This window comes from Nyctibius grandis, chromosome 6, assembly GCF_013368605.1.
Source record: "Nyctibius grandis isolate bNycGra1 chromosome 6, bNycGra1.pri, whole genome shotgun sequence".
NCBI lineage: Eukaryota > Metazoa > Chordata > Aves > Nyctibiiformes > Nyctibiidae > Nyctibius > Nyctibius grandis.
In genome coordinates this window covers 19616955-19639096 of record NC_090663.1, presented here as the reverse complement: position 1 = coordinate 19639096, position 22142 = coordinate 19616955, and the positions used below count along the sequence as shown (strand labels likewise).

General features: G+C 39.8%; 1 protein-coding gene across 1 annotated transcript in view; it reads left to right on the top strand.

Annotated features, from left to right (window-relative positions):
- The window catches only part of KCNIP4 (potassium voltage-gated channel interacting protein 4), a 395018-nt gene that overhangs the window by 55291 nt on the left and 317585 nt on the right, over nt 1-22142 (top strand). The window lies entirely within an intron of this gene.

Sequence of the window (22142 nt, the reverse complement as noted above, 5' to 3'; positions counted from 1 at the left end):
AGATTTTCAGAACTTGGCTGGACAAGCCCTGGGTAACCTGACCTAACTTTGAAGATGTATCCATCTTTCAAGTTGGCCCTGCTTCCATCAGGAGGCTGGACCAGATTGTTTCCAAAGGTTTCTGTCCAACCTTCACAATTGTGTGAGTGCATGAGCCTGTGTAATCTCACTTTATATGGTCTGCAGAGAATATGCAACTGCCGTATTACTCTTGGCCTTCAAATCGATCTACAAAACTTTGTTTATTATGGGGGAAAACCCCGTTATTCTATAAGTTCTGTCTCTCCTTAGCAATTACAGTAATTCAGTTTTAAAAGTGGCTTACCATAAATTATTACTAAATTCTTGTGGATGTATTCTCTGTTGAAGACTATTGACCCTGTTTATCTTTCTTGGCACATAAATGCCAGAAATACATGTTTTACTTGTGTGTTTTGTGAACTGCCATACCTTCTATTTTCCACCAGGCCACCTACCCTATAAAAAAACCTTTTTTTCATACTACTTTGACAAATAAACTTGTTTTGGGTATTTTTGGTTTGTGTGGATTTTTTTTTTCTCTGTAGGATTATAGTTTGCAGTAAGAGGGGTCTATTCTGAAAATTATGTGGGCACTGGCAAAAGATTTGTCTAATGGTTTATTGCAGGGTCTTTCCAGGAATCAAAATTAGACTGATTGGTCTGTCATTCCATCAGTCCTCCCTTTTCTCCTCCTTAAGAGACAAATGCTATGTGTGCCCTTCTCCAGTTCTCTGGGACCTCCCCTGTCCTCCAGAAGCTCATAAAGATAATTCTTAACGATTCAGAAATCGCTGTCTAGTTTCTCTGAGGTGAATTTAATACGGCCCAGCCAATTTGAACACATTTATCTAAATATTGTCTAATGTATTCTTTGCATACTTTGGTTTTCAGTCCAATTTTTTTCTTGAAGTGATCTTGAATGTCTTGTCAAGATTCACCATTTTGTGAAGGCTGGAGTAAAGGAGGTATTAGATAATTAAGTTTCACCTTTCCCTCCATTGTTTTCTTTCTTTTTCTGTTACCACTGACCTGCTTGTTTTATTTTTTTACTTATTGGGTATTTTAAAATTCTTTTTGTTCCTTTTGTCTCTTGCAATTTGAAACTTATTTTGTACTTCAGCTTTTTCTGTTGTATATCCTTTTTTTTGTTTCATATACTTTTTCTCTATATTCCTCCTTCGTTATACAAGCTTGCTTTCCTTTTTTGTATGTTTATTTTTTGACAGACAGTCATTGAAGATTTCCAAGTGCAATGGCCTATTCTTTCCTTTCTTTGAGCCAATTTGTGCATTTAATGTAACCTTCCTGCATAAACTGCCAGCATACCTGCACATGTTTATCCTCAAGGCATATTTCAAGAAGACCTTTAAGCAGTTTCCAAAGTTTGCTGAAATCTGTTGGTTTTGATGGTGGTGGTGCGATGGAAGAGTGTTTCTGTTTTATTTATGTAGCTGTCATATCTTATTTTTCCTAAGAAACCAGTTTGTGACTTCTTTCCCTAGAAGGACCTCTCTTCATGTTGTTGGTCCACTCTTTCCTGTTAGATAGCACCAAACCTAAAATAACCACTCCCATGGTAGCTTCTTCACTCTGAAATAACAATTTGCCTCTATTTGCCTTAACATCCTGACGAGTCTTAGTTTTCTCATGTGGTACCTGAGAATTCAAAGTCTCTGTCACATCTCCTTTAGATGCTTTTAAAGTTTCTCATTCCCAAAGACCAACACACTCTTCCCTTCCCCCTTAAAAAAAGAAAAAGATATAATCCTCCTCACTTTCTGGGTCTGTTTAGTATGTCTGCTTTTTTTCTTTGCACCCATTCCCCAAGATTTCCAATGAACTATTTTTTTTTAATGTTTCTCTATATTATAGCATTTATATGTGTTCTTGAAGCTAAGCACACTTTTATTCCATTGAGAGAGCTTGCTAAAGAAGTGACTTGTTTCACACCAATACTCCAGTCCTGTGATTTGCCTCACAAAGCTCTGCCATGTCAGGTTACCCAGAGAAGTTGTGGATGCCCCCTCCCTGGAAGTGTTCCAGACCAGACTGGATGAGGGTTTGAGCAACCTGGTCTAGTGGAAAGGTGTCCCTGCCCATGGCAGGGGGGTTGGAACTAGATGATCTTTAAGGTCCCTTCCAACCCAAACCATTCTATGATTCTATGTCGGTTATGTCTTCACTTGTGAATTAATGTCTCATTCTTTTTACTTTCTTCCTGCTGTAGCTGTAGCCCATATAGGTCCCTCTAATGTTCTCCAGGTTGTCATGCCACTCTTTCTGCATGCCCAAAGAAACTTAGTCATTGTGTTTGAGAACTTTGACCAATTCAGTTAAATACTTTCAGTACTTTGCAGCCATCAGGACATCCCTGTATTACTATCAGGTAACTGATGTGAGCATCTAACTTAGCTAAATTAGGATCTTTGTTCTGCTATTCCTGTTGGTGACAGTGCCAGCTTAGCTGTTACTTGGCTGTACTATGTGAGGTTAACTTTACAAAGTAGCTTTTTCTTTTGAACACAATATAATATTTGTGTGCATTTAGCTCTAGCCCAAGAGCTCTGTCTCTCTCCTGATCATAGCCCCTAGTTGTGCCTTTGAACTTTCCTCATCAAAAAGTAATTTTTGTAGTTCTTTGTACCCTCTCATCCATCAAAAACATGCAGTTTCCTGCAAATTTTCGAAGTCTGAAAACTGAGTAGAGCCTAAATAGTAATCTGAAGAAACACTCTCCTGAAGGGAATGTCAAATGTACACAAACGTTATTCATCTAAAGGAAGCTGCCAGAACACTCTTAATGCATCAGGCATGGTTCTTCAGCTCTCCTGCCAACAAGGTTTCCCCTTGTAGGGGAAGATATTTCTCAGTTCTTATCTGCTTGTTTAAATCTTTTGTGTCTCTACATGACCAAATGGTCAGTTGACTGATTGGTTTGTTCTTTTTTTCTGTTCTTTCTTCCTTTCTTCTTTTATGTCTTGCACATGTAAACACCCTGGCCTTCTCAGAGTTATTTCGGTATTCCCTTGAGGTGGCAGCAATGTTTCTAGGAGTGTCAATTGTGCCTTCACCTCAGCTCTGTACAGTATTTATAGACTCCTTCCAAAGCTACAAGGCATCTACAAATGTTTCCTCAGCCATTTTGTCCTTTCCTAATGAGTACATGCTTTGCATAAGACCAAAAATTTAGTATGATACAAATACCATTAACTTCTATCACATATTGATAAAAATATGTCCAATACTCAGTGAAGATAAAACCTGAACAGTAAGCTCTGCATTACAAACACTTAGTTTTCTTGATTTTATTTTTATTTTATTTAATTGTACTTTTTTCTCATTTTTCTTTTCTTTGCCTTTTTTTTTTTTTCAATGATACTGTCATTGACATATCATACTACCCTGACAGTATCATACTGCCCTGATTTGTGTCTTCACACCCAATTTAAAATTGGCTAGTGCCCATATGGTTCAGGGCTCCCAATCCACTCATCATCCACTATAAGATTGTCTTTGTCCCTTGAAGCAACTCTAGTTTTAATAAATAAGACTTTTTGCTCTTCTAGGATTAGCTAAATGAACAACAAAAGAATATTCCAGATAAATAAAAGACTCTATCTGGCAAGAGAAAAGTGAACAGGAGCAGCTGCAGTCCTGCATGGAGGGGCAGAGGAATCAGAGGCTCTTCTCCATTACATAGCAGAAAAGAAACCCTGAAAAGACAAGAAATGAGGCCCGAGCCCTCTGCCAGAGAACCCCTTCTACTGTAGCTGGCAAGATTAAATAGTAAGTGGGGCTTGGATTATGCTACAAAATCACAGAAAGACCTTCATGTTGTTTCAGTCACAGACACACATATCGCAGAATGTTCTTAAACCCATTAAACAGAATTTTATTTCAAAACAGAGAAAGTACACAGAATCACACAGAATCACAGAATCAACCAGGTTGGAAGAGACCTCAGGGATCATCGAGTCCAACCGTTGCCCTGACACCACCCTGTCAACTAGACCATGGCACTAAGTGCCATGACCAGTCTTTTCTTAAACACATCCAGAGATGGTGACTCCACCACCTCCCTGGGCAGCCCATTCCAATGTCTAATAACCCTTTCTGAAAAGAAATTCTTCCTAATGTCCAACGTGAACCTCCCCTGGCGAAGCTTGAGGCTGTGTCCTCTTGTCCTATCGCTAGTTGCCCGGGAGAAGAGGCCAACTCCCACTTCACTGCAACCTCCCTTCAGGTAGTTGTAGACTGCAATAAGGTCACCTCTGAGCCTCCTCTTCTCCAGGCTAAACAACCCCAGCTCCCTCAGCTGTTCCTCATAGGTCAGACCCTCCAGACCCTTCACCAGCTTGGTCGCCCTCCTCTGGACTCGCTCCAACACCTCAACATCTTTCTTGAAGTGCGGGGCCCAGAACGGGACACAGTATTCAAGATGCGGCCTCACCAGTGCCGAGTACAGAGGGACGATCACTTCCCTAGACCAGCTGTCTACACTATTCCTAATAGAGGCCAGGATGCCATTGGCCTTCTTGGCCACCTGGGCACACTGCTGGCTCATGTTTAGCCGGCTGTCGATCAGCACCCCCAGGTCTCTTTCCGACAGGCCACTTTCTAACCACTCTTCCCCCAGCCTGGAGAGCTGCACGGGGTTGTTGTGGCCGAAGTGTAAGACCCGGCACTTGTTCTTGTTGAACCTCATGCCGTTGGTCTCGGCCCATCTGTCTAACCTGTCCAGGTCCCTCTGTAGGGCATTCCTACCCTCCAGCAGATTGACACGCCCACCCAGCTTGGTGTCATCTGCAAATTTGCTGAGGGTGCACTCAATCCCTACGTCTAGATCATCTATAAAGATATTGAACAGCACCGGCCCCAGAACTGAGCCCTGGGGAACACCGCTAGTGACCGGCCGCCAGTTGGACTTTGCCCCATTCACCACCACTCTCTGGGCTCGGCCATCCAGCAAGTTTTTAACCCATCGAAGAGTCCACCCATCCAAGCCCCGGGCAGCCAGTTTGTCTAGGAGGATGCTGTGGGAGACAGTGTCGAATGCCTTACTGAAGTCTAGATAGACTACATCCACAGCCCTGCCCTCATCTACTAAGCGGGTCACTTTGTCATAGAAGGAGACCAGGTTGGTCAAGCAGGACACATTTAAGGACAACTCTAAATTCCACATCAGAATGTTTTAAGCAGTATGTGGCCATACTGGCAGGTCCACTTATAGTGTAGAAACTACATTTATAATACTTCCACTAAAATAAATTATTATTTTTTTGGAAAGAACAGTAATTCTCTCAGTAAAAATTGTCAGAAAATTCCTCTCTGGTATTAACTGTCAAAATATTTTTTAAAGTTGTTGGAATTATGAAAATAAGGCTTTTTTTTATCATATGCTTTCCTGTTATTTGAGTTTAGAGATAATTTAGTCATTAATGTAGATTAGTTTTTAAATTCATAATCCAGAGAGAAAGCCAGTTTTTAGCTTAGATTTTAGGGGTTGCTAATTTTTGCAGAATACTAAAAATCCATGTGGATTTTAATCCATGTGGATCCAAATACACATTTATCTAATTTTTGCCCGATTTTGTCCTTCTGCTTGGTAGAGAGAGCAATTCATTTTTTATCAAGCTGCCAAGGATCTTTAGTCTTTTGGTAATGCAACATAGTCATGAGATTCATCAGACTGTCAGATCTGTGAACCCTAACTGCCTTCAAAATGTGTTTAATAATTCAAAAAGGAAGTTTCCTGTATCTTTGCAGCAAAAGATGAAGTGACTGGTTAGTCTCTACTGTTAAAGAAGTATTCATTATGTGAAAGACTGAGTTTGAAATATCCTGTACTTGAACACTCATTGGAGCAAAGCAACAAACATTTTTGTTTTAGTTTCTTCTACCACTTATAATATGGAATTATATTTCTAACTTTATCCTTTATTTGATAAATATTTTACATTTGAAAAGTCTTGTATCTTCCCTCTTAATACACAGAGAATTAGAATCAAATTCTGAAACTTTGGGGTAAAGTCCAGTGTGTATAGTAGATTGTTTTTTATTCCATATTCCAAAAAAAAGTATAAAATTGGTTCCAAATGATAGGATTTTAGACAATTTTATATATGTATCGGATAATCTTGCCAGTACGTTAAGCAGCACATTTCAGCCTCAGCTGCTTTTTGACGACAGAAATTGATAGTTGTTAGCACCTTCCTGTATTCTGCTATCAATTATGCAGACGTGTTTTCCCATAACAAAGCTGGTCATGAAGCATTATTTGTGAGATACATATAATTTCAGACAGACTCAGCAGCCTGCTTGTATTGGGTTTGCGTGGCAAGGTTTTGGTAGTGGGGGGGGCTACAGGCGTGGCTTCGATGAGAAGCTGCCAGAAGCTTCCCCATGTCCAATAGAGCCAAGGCCAACTGGCTCCAAGACAGACCTGCTGCTGGCCAAGGCCGAGCCCATCAGTGATGGCGGTAGCGCCTCTGGGATAACATAGTTAAGAAGGGAAAAAAACCTGTGCAACAGTAATTGCAGCCAGAAAAAGCAACAAGAATATGTGAGAGAAACAACTCCACAGACACCAAGGTCAGTGAAGAAGGAGGGGGAGTAGGTGCTCCAGGCACCAGAGCAGAGATTCCCCTGCAGCCCGTGGTGAAGACCATGGTGAGGCAGGCTGTCCCTCTGCAGCCCATGGAGGTTAATGGTGGAGGAGATATCCACCTGCAGCCTGTGGAGGACCCCACGCCGGAGCAGGTGGATGCCCAAGGAGGCTGTGACCCTGTGGGAAGCCCATGCTGGAGCAGACTCCTGGCAGGACCTGTGGCCCCATGGAGAGAAGAGCTCATACTGGAGCAGGTTTTCTGGCAGGACTTGTGACCCCATGGGGGCCCCATGCTGGAGCAGTCTGTTCCTGAAGGACTGCACCCCGTGGAAGGAACCCACGCTGGAGCTGTTTGTGAAGAACAGCAGCCTGTGGGAAGGGCTCACGTTGGAGAAGGTCGTGGAGGACTTATGGGAGGGACCCCACGCTGGAGCAGGGGAAGAGTGTGAGGAGCCCTCCCCCTGAGGAGGAAGGAGAGGGAGAGACAACATATGATGACCTGACTGCAACCCCCATTCCCCGCCCCCCTGTGCTGCTGAGGAGGAGGAGTTAGACAAAAGTGGGAGTAAAATTAACCTGGGGAAGAAGGGAGGGGGGGAGAATGTGTTTTAAGATTTAGTTTTTATTTTCTCATTATCCTACTCTGATTTAATTGGCAATAAATTAAACTAATTTCCCCAAGTTGAGTCTGGTTTTGCCCATGACAGTAATTGGTGAATGATGTCTCCCTGCCTCTCTCTGCCCTTATCTCGACCCATGAGCCTTTCGCTTTATTTTCTCTCCCCTGTATGGCTGAGGAGGGGAGTGATAGAGTGGCTTTGGTGGGCACCTGGTGTCCAGCCAAGGTCAATCCACCACACTGCTATAAATAAAGCACTTTTTTGACAGCACTGTGGTCAGCATGAGACAATAATGCCATAAAGCAATGGAATGTTCTGCACTTCTTGCGTCAAATGAAGGCAGCGTGACTGGGTCTGCGCTTTCAGGAACCTGTGTCAAATGGTCTTCTGCTCTGAGTGTCAGAAGAAGTTGTGAAGAAGAAAGTAAATGTGGGTTAGCTATGAATTTCTGCAGAGAAAACATGATTTTAAGAGAGGGAAATTTTAAGAGCAATACCTGCTTAGTTATTTTCACAAATATGCAGTAGTATTCATAAAGGATTTCAGTATCTGGGAGCTAAACCCTCTTAAACTGGAATAAAAATGGAATAGGAAAATATGCTGCTTTTGGTGAAACACTTCTGTTGTTGGAGCTACAAATACTTTATAAATATACGTCCCCTTTGGTATTCTTTCTTAACACAGAATAAAAGTAGTATGCCTGTTACACTTGAGAGGAGACAGATGGGTTATCCATGTCAGGTTTGCTCAGCACTGGAGGAAACAGTGACAAGGGACAGGGCTGGATGAGTCACTCCGATGACCTGCAGATCGCTCCCAGCCTCCCTTTTTCCTAAGGGGGCCTTTCTTCACGTGGCTGGAAGCACATCTGCCATGGGATCAAAACACAGATACATTTATCGTGAGGCACATGGGCTACAGGGGAGCTGGTGATGTGCTGGCGGGTGTGTGTCACAGCCCATGTTGGGACGAATACCTGTTTTATAATAAAACTCTGACAGTTTGTAACTATCCTGTAACATGGCATGGAGCATCTGCCCTGTGTGGTTCATCCTGGCAACGTGGTGCTTCCCTGATAAAAGATAATCGTCACTTTACCTTGGCTGGAGACCCTATTTCAACCCTCAATTGTCTTCTGCGAAAACTGGATTTTTTTTCCAAACGCCAGAGGTACTGTGAATCCTTCAAAAGCCTTGGCACAGCCGTAGCACACCGCTGAATTTCTTCTACACTTTATTTGCTCTTTGAGTGTGAAGGTGCTAATGCTTGGCATACTCATTCTTTTGTTTTCCAGTGTACTAGTAATACCTTTTTCCCCTCCAAATTTTCAAAAACCATGCATGTTCCTGGTTTCCATGAACTTAATTGTTCTGTTAATTAAAGATGAACATATACCTTTAATTTTTGAAGTGTTCGCTGTTCATTTGCTGTTACAGAAACAAAGACAGGGCTCATTAAATTTTACTAAGAGGTAAGATACCATAAAATTAGTAAACATAGTAATTTCCCATTTGTGTGCTCTTATCCCCTTGGTAAATATGAAGTAGTTTAAACATCCGTAAGAAAGTAGAAAGTTTTTAACTATGTAGGGAAAAGATGCTGCCATGAATAAACTGATGCATTTAAAAGTCATGTTCTAGTTTTCTACACAGTAGAATCTCTGTAACTACAGATGTACATAAATATTTGGTATTCAGGAGTAATGGCATTAATTTTGCAGGGTAAGTCTAAGTATATTTTTGGCCCTGCATTTCTAAAAATGCGTCCTAATTTTGAATTCCTTCTTTCTGGATAATGTGATAAAAATACATGAAAATGGTCTATTTTTCTGTCAAGTAATGCTTAGATTTGCCTTGTCAGACCTATTTTTCCAAAGTGGCAGGTAGCAGAAGCACCCGAACAGGAAGCTGGAGCTAAAAATATTGAATCTTACAAATGTCTGCCAGCTCAGTCTTGACTTCTTTCCTTTATTTTCTTCAGGACTCCATATTTCTTTTGAATTTAAAACATGCTTCTTCAGAACAACTGTCTTACTATGACTATGGCTGGGAAAGGGGAAGGTTGGCCTCCAGAAATACCTTTCTTCCTACACATCTGTTTAGGTGGTGATTGTTTTTTGTATTTTTGCTGCAGTCCATTTGGAGTAAATGAATATGAAGTATGCTAAACCAGGATTAATTAAAGAGGATGACTCAATAAGCATACAGAAGTGATCAGGGGCAATGTTTTGCAAAATCTAGTAATGTACCCTCCCCTTACTGCAGTTATGGAGAAATACAAAGAAAATCTTTTGTCTTTCTAAAAAATTTCTCTACTCCCTGCTCCCTGATGCCTAATCTGGTTTTTAACCTCGGTACGCTGTATTGACAGGGAAAATCACCATTTCCTCTATGAGCTGAATGTATAAAGACATGTTCAACAGCGTCTGTGAAACAGTTGAAGGTGCTGGTGATGAGAACAATGGGAAAGGCCACATGGAATGATGGTTTTGGATCCATTGTATACTTTGAGGATGTATAGAACAAAAGGCAGAGGCAACTAACGAAATAAGGTTAAAAGAACACGGTCTCATTCCTTTTGCGAAGATGGTCTAACTATGCAATTAAAGACAAATAAGTAGAGACACTACCTATGAGACCAAAATGATGTCTTCACAGTATCTTCTAAACCCATGTAAGAAAAATATTATTGCAATGTTAAACTATATAGAGTGCACATATGTATGTATAATAATGTAAATTCATAGACTAATAGGGAAATATTACCTAATGAACTCTAGCTTTGTGTTGAAAAATGTCTGTAATACTCTTTCTCAAAACATTTTGACTTACTTTTTATCTGTGCCATTCCTTAGTTTATTTTTCATGTGAAACTCGTTAGACAATTACACTAATTCTATAAACCATAGCTGTGTAGTTTTATTGAATACTTGCTGGTGGAGGCAGCATCAGCCAGGATGAGAAAATTGTATTCTGTGTGTGCAAACACACGCACAAAAGTTATATATATATATGTATATATATATATATATAAAAGAATTTCTCACTTCATTAAGCCATCACATCCCCTTTGTGGAAAATTTATTCCCCTCTAGAGGAATTATAGTCTTTCCCAAGATCCTGGAATTCTGTTAATGGCTTTTCTCTGAGGTAGACTTTAATTCTTTCTCATGCACACTAAACCCATTTTTCATGAAGTGTCTTTAATTTATAATTTTTTTTTTGTATGACCTTCCCTATCCTGAAGCTAAGTAATTCCCAAACTTTGAGAGGATGGAAAGAAAAGTAGCAATTTAGGCCTCCCCTAAACCCCCAAACCTGGTTCTTATATTTGTGTGTGTATTTTTAAATAGATTGTTAATGATTTGGAAGTGAAGATAATCTGTTAAGTAGTCAGGGAGAACACTGTGGTGATATTTCCCAGTGTGGCAATGAAGGACTCACCAGAGGATGTGGTTGGTTGTGATGGACAGGTTCACTAGTACTCATCGGAAGCACAATAGAGACAACTTGGTTAAAGGCGATGCAGGAATATTTTATGAATATTTGTCCTGATGACTGCACTATAGTGTAAAAATAGCTGGCTAACCAATTGCAGCAGCGTGGAGCTCCATGAGGTAAATCAGCTCACTTTCCTAAGGTGCTTGCAATGCTCTGGGTACCTGCCTTGGTTTATTTGAGTGCTAGCTTTAGTTTGCCTTGCTGGATAGTGGACACTGAAAGCAGTAGCAAGGAGAGATACTGTTACATGGTTTTAAGCCAAACAGAAGTCTAATTTTGACTCAAGCCTATTCCAACTTCTCATTTACTTCAAGCAGTTTCCATTTCAGTGGCTATACGTGGTGACTACTTGATAATTAGCCAAGTGACTGAGGTAGTTAATCCTACTGAAACAGTGATTTCAGGTTTGTTTTTTTTTCCTTCTGTGGATATCTTTTGCAGTGGAATAGACTACTGCATAGAGAACTTTGGCATTGCAATAATAAATTTGCTCTTATAAATTTCCTTTTGCATACTTTTAGGAGCACTCCTAGTACCTCCATGAGTCATAAAAGATTACAGTCTTGAATTCAGCAAAATGAAGCAGTATTTAGTAGACTCAGAAAATAATCAGACAATCCAGATTCTGTTTGTAAAATATATGTAACTATACATTCTGCTTTCAGTGAGCCAAGACACTCTGCTCTCATGAAACCCCACATGGAGTACTACGTTCAGCTCTGGTGCCCCCAGCATAAGAAGGATATGGAGCTGTTGGAACTAGTCCAGAGCAGGGCCATGAAGATAATCAGAGGGCTGGAGCACCTCTCCTATGAAGACAGGCTGAGAGAGTTGGGACTCTTCAGCATGGAGAAGAGAAGGCTCTGGGGAGACCTTGGAGCAGCCTTCCAATACCTGAAGGGGGCCTACAGGAATACAGGAGAGGGACTTTTTACAAGGGCATGTAGTGATAGGATGAGGGATAATGGTTTTAAACTGAAGGAGTGTAGATTTAGATTATATATTAAGAAGAAATTCTATACTGTGAGGGTAGTGAGACACTGGACCAGGTTGCCCAGAGAAGTTGTGGATGCCCCCTCCCTGGAAGTGTTCAAGGCCAGGTTGGATGGGGCTTTGAGCAACCTGGTCTAGTGGAAGGTGTCCCTGCCTGTGGCAGGAGGGTTGGAGCTAGATGATCTTTAAGGTCCCTTCCAACCCAAACCATTCTATGATGACAGCACAAGTTTAAGTGTGTGATTCTATACATGGATCGTTACAACTCTCTTCGGTAAGCAGTAGGAGCTGTCAGTGGTATCCTTGTAAAATATTGTCTATATATTCTTCCTCATTCCTGTTAAATTCAGAGATTTAACAGAGTAGAGCATTTAGCCCTCACTACAACTAAAAAGTGTTAGCTAAAAATGTCTATTTCAAATTATGCCAATTGACTATGAACTTCTGACATTTAATAACGAGCCTTTGAACACAGGTAATACTTTCCCTTAAGATCAATAGGTCATGTCATAGCTGCAGGCAGCACAGAGGCAGCTACCACGCTCTGTTCCTTTAACCGCTTTCATTAAACGTTTCTGAAATTAATTTGAAATTTTTTATAATATATTGAAGTTTAAAGCTGGTTATGGATGACCTTGTAGCAGTTGTTCTGTAGTAAATGGACCTAGTCATCCATAGCAAAACATGGATAAATAAGATTTATATTGAAAAAACAACCTTGTTCCATTATCAGAGGTAAAGGAGGGTGGCAAATCAGTAAGTCAGTATTGATTTACCAGAATATGACAATAACACTAGTATAATTTCTAAAAGATTTATGTTGTGGGTCATTTGCTGTTTACATGCATTGCTGAGATAAAAAGTTGAAGGAAATTACTATTTTTTTAAATTAAAAAAATCCTCCCCTTTTTTTAAAGACTGTTTTGAGTGTAGCCAAATATTTATTTCCTCCCACAGTTTTAAATATTAGAATTTAATAGCTTCTTCTGTTTGATACAGACCATTAGACTCTTTCGCAGCAGTAATTTATCACTGTATGTTTAAATCATGAGTCAGCAAGTCCCAGATGAGAAATGAACCTCTCTAATGTCACACGTTGTATACATTTTGGTTGTCTGAATTTCTATAAATCCAAATTTAGCATAATAAGATTTAGATTCACACTTAGAAAGACCGACTAATGCATATGAAAGTACATACATGTGTGTTCATATTGAGCACACGTATTTTAAGAGAGATCCTCGAGTAATTTCATTATTCAATTACACCGTAGACAAAGGTTTAGCTAGATGCCCAAATAATCCGTATTCTAGATGTCATATAGGATAATCTACATCTAAAATAGTACTCTTAATTAACTGATTATAATTCAGACGCTACTATGTTTTAAATCATTTTCACTTTAGATGTTATTTCCCAAAATGTAATGATTTTTCTGTTGTCTATTGCAGAAAATAAATCAACCATACTGCTTGGCTTTGCCTAGTTGGTATAGCCATAATCAAGCCTTTGATTATTTTCATGACTATAAAAAGTCTTTTCCTTGATGTATTGCTTTGAAACATACTGAAATTAATAACTAATTTTCCTGGAAAAAGTAATTCTTACCTTTTCCAAAATGGCAACAATTTTCTCTTAAGTCTTTAAGAAACTGAGATCACTATGTCTAAGAAAAAATTTCACCCTTTGACTGCAAGCGTGAAAGAATAAATAGTGTTGTGAGAAGGTAAAAAGTCAACTGATGATCAAAATAGACGTGTTCAAAATCAGACAGCCTTAGCCTGATTAGAAGAAAAGTAGTACCCAGTAAGTAGGAGTGGAGGGTAGACGGAATGAAAAGTGCTCAGTTTGTTTCAAATGAGATGGAAAACTGGTCTGGAATATTGCTGCAATCAGGAGGGATTTAGCCATAGATCATAGAAATGTGGTCATGATTTTTGCTCTTTTAAGTAGTGATTCTGAATCTGGAGGATTAGAGAGTGGAGCTGTAAATGTTTTTGTCTCATATAATTCTCCAGGAATTATATTTCATTACTTTGGCCTTCTCTCTTGCTCATTTGCACACACACGTGGCGTTGAGAAATAAAAAATCAACATAATTTGCCTTTGAATGCTCTGTGCCATTTCTGTATCTGATACATTTGCTGAACTGCAGGACACTTACTGCCTGCCTGCGTGTTCCTAAGTTCTTCCCATCAGGCATTGCAGAAGAAGGTTTTTTTCACATTTTTGCCTGTGGGTCTGCAGCATGGTTGTATAACACAGCAAAACATCATTCTAAATTTTTGTGAACTGTTTTATATTTCAAGACTTTTATTATGGAAAAATAGACCATTAAAAAATAACTGTGGTAAAGTAAGAAAAAGGACCCTGCAGTGATTTGGAATTCTAGAGCAGAGAATTAGTTTTCCAAACAGAATCCAGTTCACTAGGGATAAGGAGTGTGTGGACTCTGACTTTAGCTGTTCATAATTTTCACCTGACTTAGCAAAAAGTTCTTGAGAGAAGTCAGTTCTTCCTCTTAAAAGGCTTTGCTGCCACACTGTGGAAAAAATATTTATTCCATTTAAACTACTGTTATAACTAACACACAAGCTCAGTTCCTGTCTCCCCCAGCATCCACCCCACCCCTCAAAAAGACAGCCAAAGGACTGTAAACTAAAAATGCAATGTTGGGAAAGCTAAAAATCTAGTTTCAGTTTCAGCTTTGACCTTAGTTGTATACCCTAAGGAAGAAAAACAATGGCAATAATATGAAGAACATTATTTTAATAGAGGACTGTTGAAGGATTCCTCCTATTTATAAATAACAGGTCCAGAAAAACAATTATGTAAAAGAAGAGATATCCAAAGGCACTGTCATTGCAGATATTAAGAAGAAACTGGAAAAAAGTTAAAAGAATAAAAAAAGTAGAACCAAAAGAAGTTTTCAGATATGACTCTCTTGAATTCATATTGTTTCAATATGGAGCCTCCTCTTCTCCAGGTTGTTTAGCCTGGAGAAGAGGAGGCTCAGAGGTGACCTTATTGCAGTCTACAACTACCTGAAGGGAGGTTGTGGTGAAGTGGGAGTCGGCCTCTTCTCCCGGGCAACTAGCGATAGGACAAGAGGACACAGCCTCAAGCTTCACCAGGGGAGGTTCAGGTTGGACATTAGGAAGAATTTCTTTTCAGAAAGGGTTATTAGACATTGGAATGGGCTGCCCAGGGAGGTGGTGGAGTCACCATCTCTGGATGTGTTTAAGAAAAGACTGGTCATGGCACTTAGTGCCATGGTCTAGTTGACAGGGTGGTGTAAGGGCAACGGTTGGACTCGATGATCCCTGAGGTCTCTTCCAACCTGGTTGATTCTGTGATTCTGTGATATTTCCATTTTTTTCATTCTAGATTGATTTTTTCTTTCAGAAAGAGCCAAGACACTGATTTCTTTATGAGCGATGTAAGGCATGTCCAAAAAGCAGGAATTCACCATGCTTTTTTTCCTTTTTCTGTTGTTGATTTAATTTGTTTTGTTTCTTGTTTTATTTTCTTCACTTTCATTTTCAAAACATTAGTTCAATGACCAGAATGCCAGACTGTTGTAATGCATGGGGGCTAGTGCTTGTTATGGATTTCAGTACAAAAGGCACTTGGACTCCATAAAGTATTGAATAAAAATACTGGTTTTTGGCACTAACACTAGAAGGGAAAACAGCATAGTGTAGATAGTCTTACAAACCTTCAGACGAACTGATGGGCAAAATACTGCACAGATCCCATAATATGTGACAGGACTCTTAGGCAGCGCAGCAACTCCTGCCATGAATAACTACTAAACTTTAAACTTAGGAAAAAGGATTGTTCTCCATACATTTTTTTTGTTACCCTTATCATATCTTTCATTTCATGCATTGTTATTTCTTTACTTTCTACATATACTATTTTATTTTCTGTCCTTCTCCTAGTTTCTTTTATAGTTATTTTTTAAATTGAACTTTATGGCTAAGCTAAAGAGGAGAGGAGGAGTGCACTCCAGGCCATATGATGTTCTTCAGTGCGTAGCATGAAAGTGGAAATTAATAAAGAATAGCTTTCAGGCTTCAAGCAAGAATTGGCTCTATTAATCATAGGCTGAGCCACAGTAAACAGGTAAAATTGAAGCTGAAGATGACACAGTTAATTCGTAACACTTTCAAGACACTGGTATCTACACTGTTCTAAGAGTTCTTAATAAAGGAATTAAATACATGAAAACACAGAAGAAAAACACAAAACCATGATGTGTTTTTGGATTATAAAAAATGAAATAAAAGTCTAGATTCCCAAACCTGGTAAATCTAGGCGCATTGTAAACACCTCAGTATAGAAACGGGTAACCATACAATTAAGATAACTGGGATTGCATACAGTTAAATAATAATGTAACCTATTTCTAAAATTAGAAATATTAGAACCAGTTTTAACCACTTAAATAACAAAATCTCACAGCTAATGAAAACGATGCTTGAAAAAATGTCTGTCTTACCTCATTTTTCTTTTTTTTTTTTAACTAGAATTTTCACAAAGCTCCTTGGTATCCATGTCTAAAAATAGAATATATTTAATCTCTCTCTTTACAGAAATTAATTTATGAAAAATTTGTTACACTGAAAAATTAGTCACTATCACTAAACATAAAATCTACTTACTATCTAGTATAATGTTAAGTGATAACGTTAAGGATAGAGAAAAAGTTCACAAGAAAACTTTTAAGATGCAGATTTTGGAAGAGAAAAGCTAAGGGAAACACTTGGAATGTTAATTTGTGTATCTCAGTATGCATGCTTATTAAAAATCAAAAAACAAAGAAATGAACGTGTTCATTTAGCTGCCAAAGGGATTCAACGCACTTGTCTGTAGTTAAAAAAAGGTAAAAACAACATTAATCTTGGTTTATGGTGAGCATGTGTGAGACAATAGAATGCAATAAGTGCAGTTTTCATGTAGTTCCCGCAAGGTTAGATTTTTTTGGAAAGAGAGTTGCAACAGAAGGTATTTGTCAGTTAATCAGATGGTGTTTTGATGAAATTTTCTGGTTCTCTATCTCATGACTAGTTCCTATGATAATCATAGTTGTAAGGTGTAGAAAAACAGATTGTGCTACCTGTAAAGACATGAGTAACATTAGTTTTGGAAAAAAGACACCTAGAAATCTGGTAGGATTTTCTGGGAAAACATAATCTTCTTCCATGAATTCAAATCTTTCTAATACTACTTTTTTTCCTTCCTTATGGAAGGAAAAAAAAAACCAGTTAATTATTAGACAACATTACTGCAGTAAATAATAAAAATAAAAATATATGGTTGGAGAAATTGTAACCTTGTGGTTAGAAGATATTTTATTTATCTGGGATTTTAATTTTCTTGTAACTCATTTCAGAAATAGTCATGTACATGCTGTAATGTGGAGGTACAAGGTGATTTCCAAACACTTAAGAAGCATTTTAGTCAATCAGTCTGGAATTAATCTCCAGTATGAGAACAGTGACAGTGTTGTTCTTCACCAGTCTTCTCCAATGTACACTTTCTGTAACAAAAAATGCTGAAATTTCTCAGAACTGTGGAAAGGAATGATAGCAGTCCTGAATCTACATGCTTCCCTCTTTACCAAATAAATAAATAACAAACTTGTTAAGGCTGAACTTCTGAGCATTTTCAAGTCTTAGAACTAGAATCATCAAACATTTAAGTTTGGAAGGGACCTCTTCGGATCATCTGCTCCTGCTGAAATCAGAGCTAAGGAATTGGATGAAGTTGTGGATGACCTCGTCCAGTCCAGTTGTGAAAATCCCCAAGGATGGACTTTCACAGTCTCTCTGGGTACGCTGCTCCAGCGCTTAACCTCTCTCATGGTGAACTTTAAAACTATTACGTCTAAGGAATTTCCCACGCCTACTAAGAATTTTCCTTGCCATAGCTTGTTCTTTGCCTCTTGTCCTTTCATTGTGTGTATCCAAGAAAAACTTGGCTCCATGTTCTCTATGAGTGTTGCCGCTTGTCTGCAGCAAGCTCCGTTCGGTTGCTGGCTGGCCTGAGGCTATCCGCACCCCAGGGCCATTGAGCACTGACACCAATGTGAGGATGCAACAAATGGCGTTTATTTAACTGCGCAACAGCCTTATATAGTCGTCTTGTCCCGTACGAACTCGCACGATAATGACACATCCTGCTCCTTTCGCCACGCCTACCTTCTGTTACAGCCCGAGATTTTCCGGTCGCCGTACCCTAATCTACCTACATTTCCCCCTCCCCATGCTTCAAGTCATGCAAAGTAAAGCGTATCGCTGATTCTGGAGCCTTGCATCAAAGTGTAAGCGTAGCTGGCGGATACAACATCCCGAGCCCAGGTTCTCCAGTAAGATTCCCCTGCAACTCCTGAGATGCAAAGCAAAAGCAAGCTAATCATGAGCGCATTGTTTAAAGCTTTTGTTTCACTCAGCAACGGCCGCCGTTCCTCATCTTTCTTGGCACCCCACCGCTTTACCAGACTCTCTGTACTGTCATGACTCCTCACATCTGAAGGTCGAGGCTGGTGCCGTTTCGGCTTCCCCCACAGGTACTCCTGCAAAACATAAAGCTCGGACAGCGTACATATTACTTCGGGTTAGGATTTTGTTTTAAATCAGGGCGCAAACAGCGTGTAGGGACCCACTGTATAACATCATCCCGTTTAATGGCGGCATACCCCCTCCCGTGATGTAGCAGCTCCCAACCTGTTTCCCACTCCGCTGCCCCAGGGAACCGAACCTTGACTGGGGGGCCCACTTCTGGCACCCCTGGACCCCAATGTCGCTCAATTGGGGCACGCTCTTGGATCTCCCCGGGCAAAATGATTTAAAGAATAAAGAGCGCGATGTAAAATGTGAGATTGGTAGTTGACAGGAATTACGTCTGGGAATCCTTCCCCCTCCCCAAGAATCTTAATTCTGTGTTTTTGTTTCTTACTTAAACCTGGTTCCCTGTGTCTCGCAGAGCCCAGTCAGAGAATCCCAGCCTTGGTTACCCATAAATCCTGCTCTCTGTTGTTGAGCCACAAAGGTTGTATTGACCATTCGTTGCACAGTTTTCTGCAAACATGCAAACAAACAGGGTAACACAAGTAGGATAATGCCTATTATAAACATTCCCATAAGCAGACTCTATCTACAAAACATGCAGTTTACTTCAGAACATACTGTTATTCTCTATTATTCTAGCTGAAAGGAAAACTACTGACAGGAAAGCTGATTCTGTTTAAAGGTAACACAGATCAGGCCTTTTAGAGCCTACTCTGAGGCCTACTCTTGCTAAACCATTGCTAAACCATCCGGTATCAATTTCCCCCTTTGGAAGTAGCTAGATTTATTATCTCACTACTTCCATATACTATTCTCAATGATTGTCTTAACACAACCCACGCAGATCCCTATGATAATTATAATCACAACTATATAAACTATTCCCTCTAATAATGTGGCTAACCATCCTTTTAGAAACAATCCACTGTACTCCTGCACCTGTAGAGACAGAAACATAACCTCGACCCATTAGTAATAGTTCCCCTGGTCCCAACCATTTGTTAGTACCTGGTTCCCTATACCACACTTTGCCTTTGTTTTGCACATAGCTTGCTCCCTGTCGAACTGCCTCCCAATGTATTACAATTGGGGGTTGCTCCTTATCTCCTGCTAAAGTTAAATGGTTAAGTACATAAACAGCTTTTGCAAGTCTCTCAGAAGGTTCAGTCTCCTCTCGCCCTTTTTGTTTTTGCAGAAGCTGTTTCAATGTACTATGAGCACGTTCCACAATCGCCTGACCCGTAGGCGAATGCGGAATCCCGGTGACGTGTAATACCCCATAGTTGACAAAATTGACGAAAAATTTATGAACAGTATGCTGGTCCATTATCAGTCTTAAGTTGTTGTGGAACCCCAAGACTTGTAAAGCAAGCAAGTAAATGTCGTTTGACATGACGACCTGTTTCCCCAGTTTGTGCTGTTGCCCATATTACATGTGAAAAGGTATCAACAGATACATGAACATATTTGAGCCTTCCAAATTCTGCAATGTGAGTAACGTCCATTTGCCACAGTTGCAACGCACTCAGTCCTCGAGGATTTACCCCTATTCCAATTCCCATGCCAATTTTCTGACAACTAGGACAAACACTAACTAATTCACGTGCTTGTGCCACGGTGAGGTGAAATTGTTTCGCTAACATTTTCACTGATTGATGAAAGAATTGATGGGATAGGTGTACTTGTTCAAATAAATTTGGTGATATTTGCATATAGGACACAAGTGTGTCTGCTTTATTATTTCCAATGCTCAAACCTTGATCAAATTGATGACTACGAATGTGGGTGACAAAATAAGGTATCTCTCTGAGGTTTATTGCTTGATGCAACTGTAGCAAAATGGTGTAAAGTCGCATATTTCTTATTGGTCGTATAAAAGCTTTTTCAATTCGATTTACAATGCCTGCTGCATAAAGAGAGTCTGTTACAATATTGACAGGTAAATCCTTCCATTTTACAAAAACCTGATATATTGCAAAAAATTCAAGTGTCTGCAATGAGTCCTCAGTAAATTCCTGAGAATTTACAATGTTTCCATTGTCCATCCTTTTGTCAGGTAATAACTGCTGAATGTGATCACTTTCCTGCATCAGTAAAAACAGTTAGTCCAGTCACAGGTATCTCTGATCTGATAGGTTTTTCTTCCCAAACCTGTTTGCAAATAAACTGTAGCTTTATCTTTTGGCAAATGTGTTAACAATTGTCCAGTAAAGTCCTGTAAGGCCATTTGAAAAAGAGTTGACTGATTTGTTAACCACTGTAGATATTCCTTTCTGATAGGTAAATAGATAGCATCTGAGTCTAGTCCGGTAATGTCTGTAATCCTTTTATGCACTTTGACAAGCAATTGTGCTATTGCTTCCACTCTGGAAACCAAAGAGTCCACTCGGGCATTGTCTTCTGCAATAAACCCAGGCAAATTAGTATGATTTCTTACATATAAAACATAAAACAATGCAGTTTGGATTTGAATTTCTTGCCACAGAGCTCGCAGCAATTCAAAAACACACTGATTACATATATGCTCTATAACAGATCTATCCAATTGCTTTATAATGCCAGCTACATATGCTGAATCAGTAATCAAATTAAAGGGAATGGGAAAATTCTGAAATATTTTTAATACAGCTCGTAATTCTACCACCTGAGGTGAACCCTTTTGTTGTACTACCATAGATTCCCACTTGCCATCAGAATACTAGACAAGGCCTGCCTTGCCTGTGTTCCCAGATCCATCCGTAAAAATGGTAGTTCCATCCACAGGAGTGTCTGCGCACCACACTCCTGTGGCAATTGGAAGTTCCGCACTCAATTTTATAACAGGATGGGAGGGCAAGTGGTAAACAACCTGTCCCGAGAAATTCTCCATAGCTGTTTGCAAAGCAAAGCTATTAGCCATACACCACTCAAAATATTGAGCTGCAAAATAGGAACGGTTAGTGATGCAGGGATCTCTGGCCACAAGCTCCCGACATCGCATCTGTCCTTTGATGAATAATCTGTGCCAATAGCTCTGTAACGAATCTGATAATTCTGAATTCCATTGACCAATTATTGCATACGGAATTTGCCTATCAAACAAAGTGATAATTTGTATTTCCTGATTCAAATCAATACGATGTACAAATTTGGAATGTAGCTTGCTTTCTATTTCTGTAATCAGTTGCTGTATCTCTGAAGTAGTGTGTCGTGGCGCTGTTAAAGTTGTGTCCCCTGCTAACAATTGGAATATAGGCTGCAATTGTGACGACGTAAGCCCCAAGTACGGCCGCAGCCATAACTTGAGCCGTATGTTCCTCAGTACCCACTTTTACACATGCCTTTATCATAGCATTCAAATCTGTTTTTCCAGGTAAAGCTTCAATGATCTTTTGGCAATCAGCATTAGCATTATCCTGTTTGCCACAGGTCCAAGGCTTGGCAGCCGCACAGGTTAACCCCGCGTGGAAACACCAGTCCTGCGCTCCCTGCGGTTTGGGCTGCGAGTTAACTGCATAGGCCTGGAACTGGTTGGGAAGATTCATTTGTGTCAGCATACGGTTCCCCCCCCACGTTCTTTGTCCAGTTTCCCTGTATTCTGCAGCTGGTTGTTATCAGCTGACCTTGAGCATTATACTGAGACCTGCACAGCTTCACAAAATGCCCTAGCTTCCCACAGCAATGACACATCAAAACAGAGTTATCTCTCCCACTCAGCTTCAACTTCTTAAGGCAGTTTTTCTTAAAGTGACCTTCCTGTTCGCATGTATAACAACGATGAACTACCTTAACTGCCGCCGCAAAAGTTTTTGCTAAATGCTCCATCTGAAATGTGGTGGTTCCTACT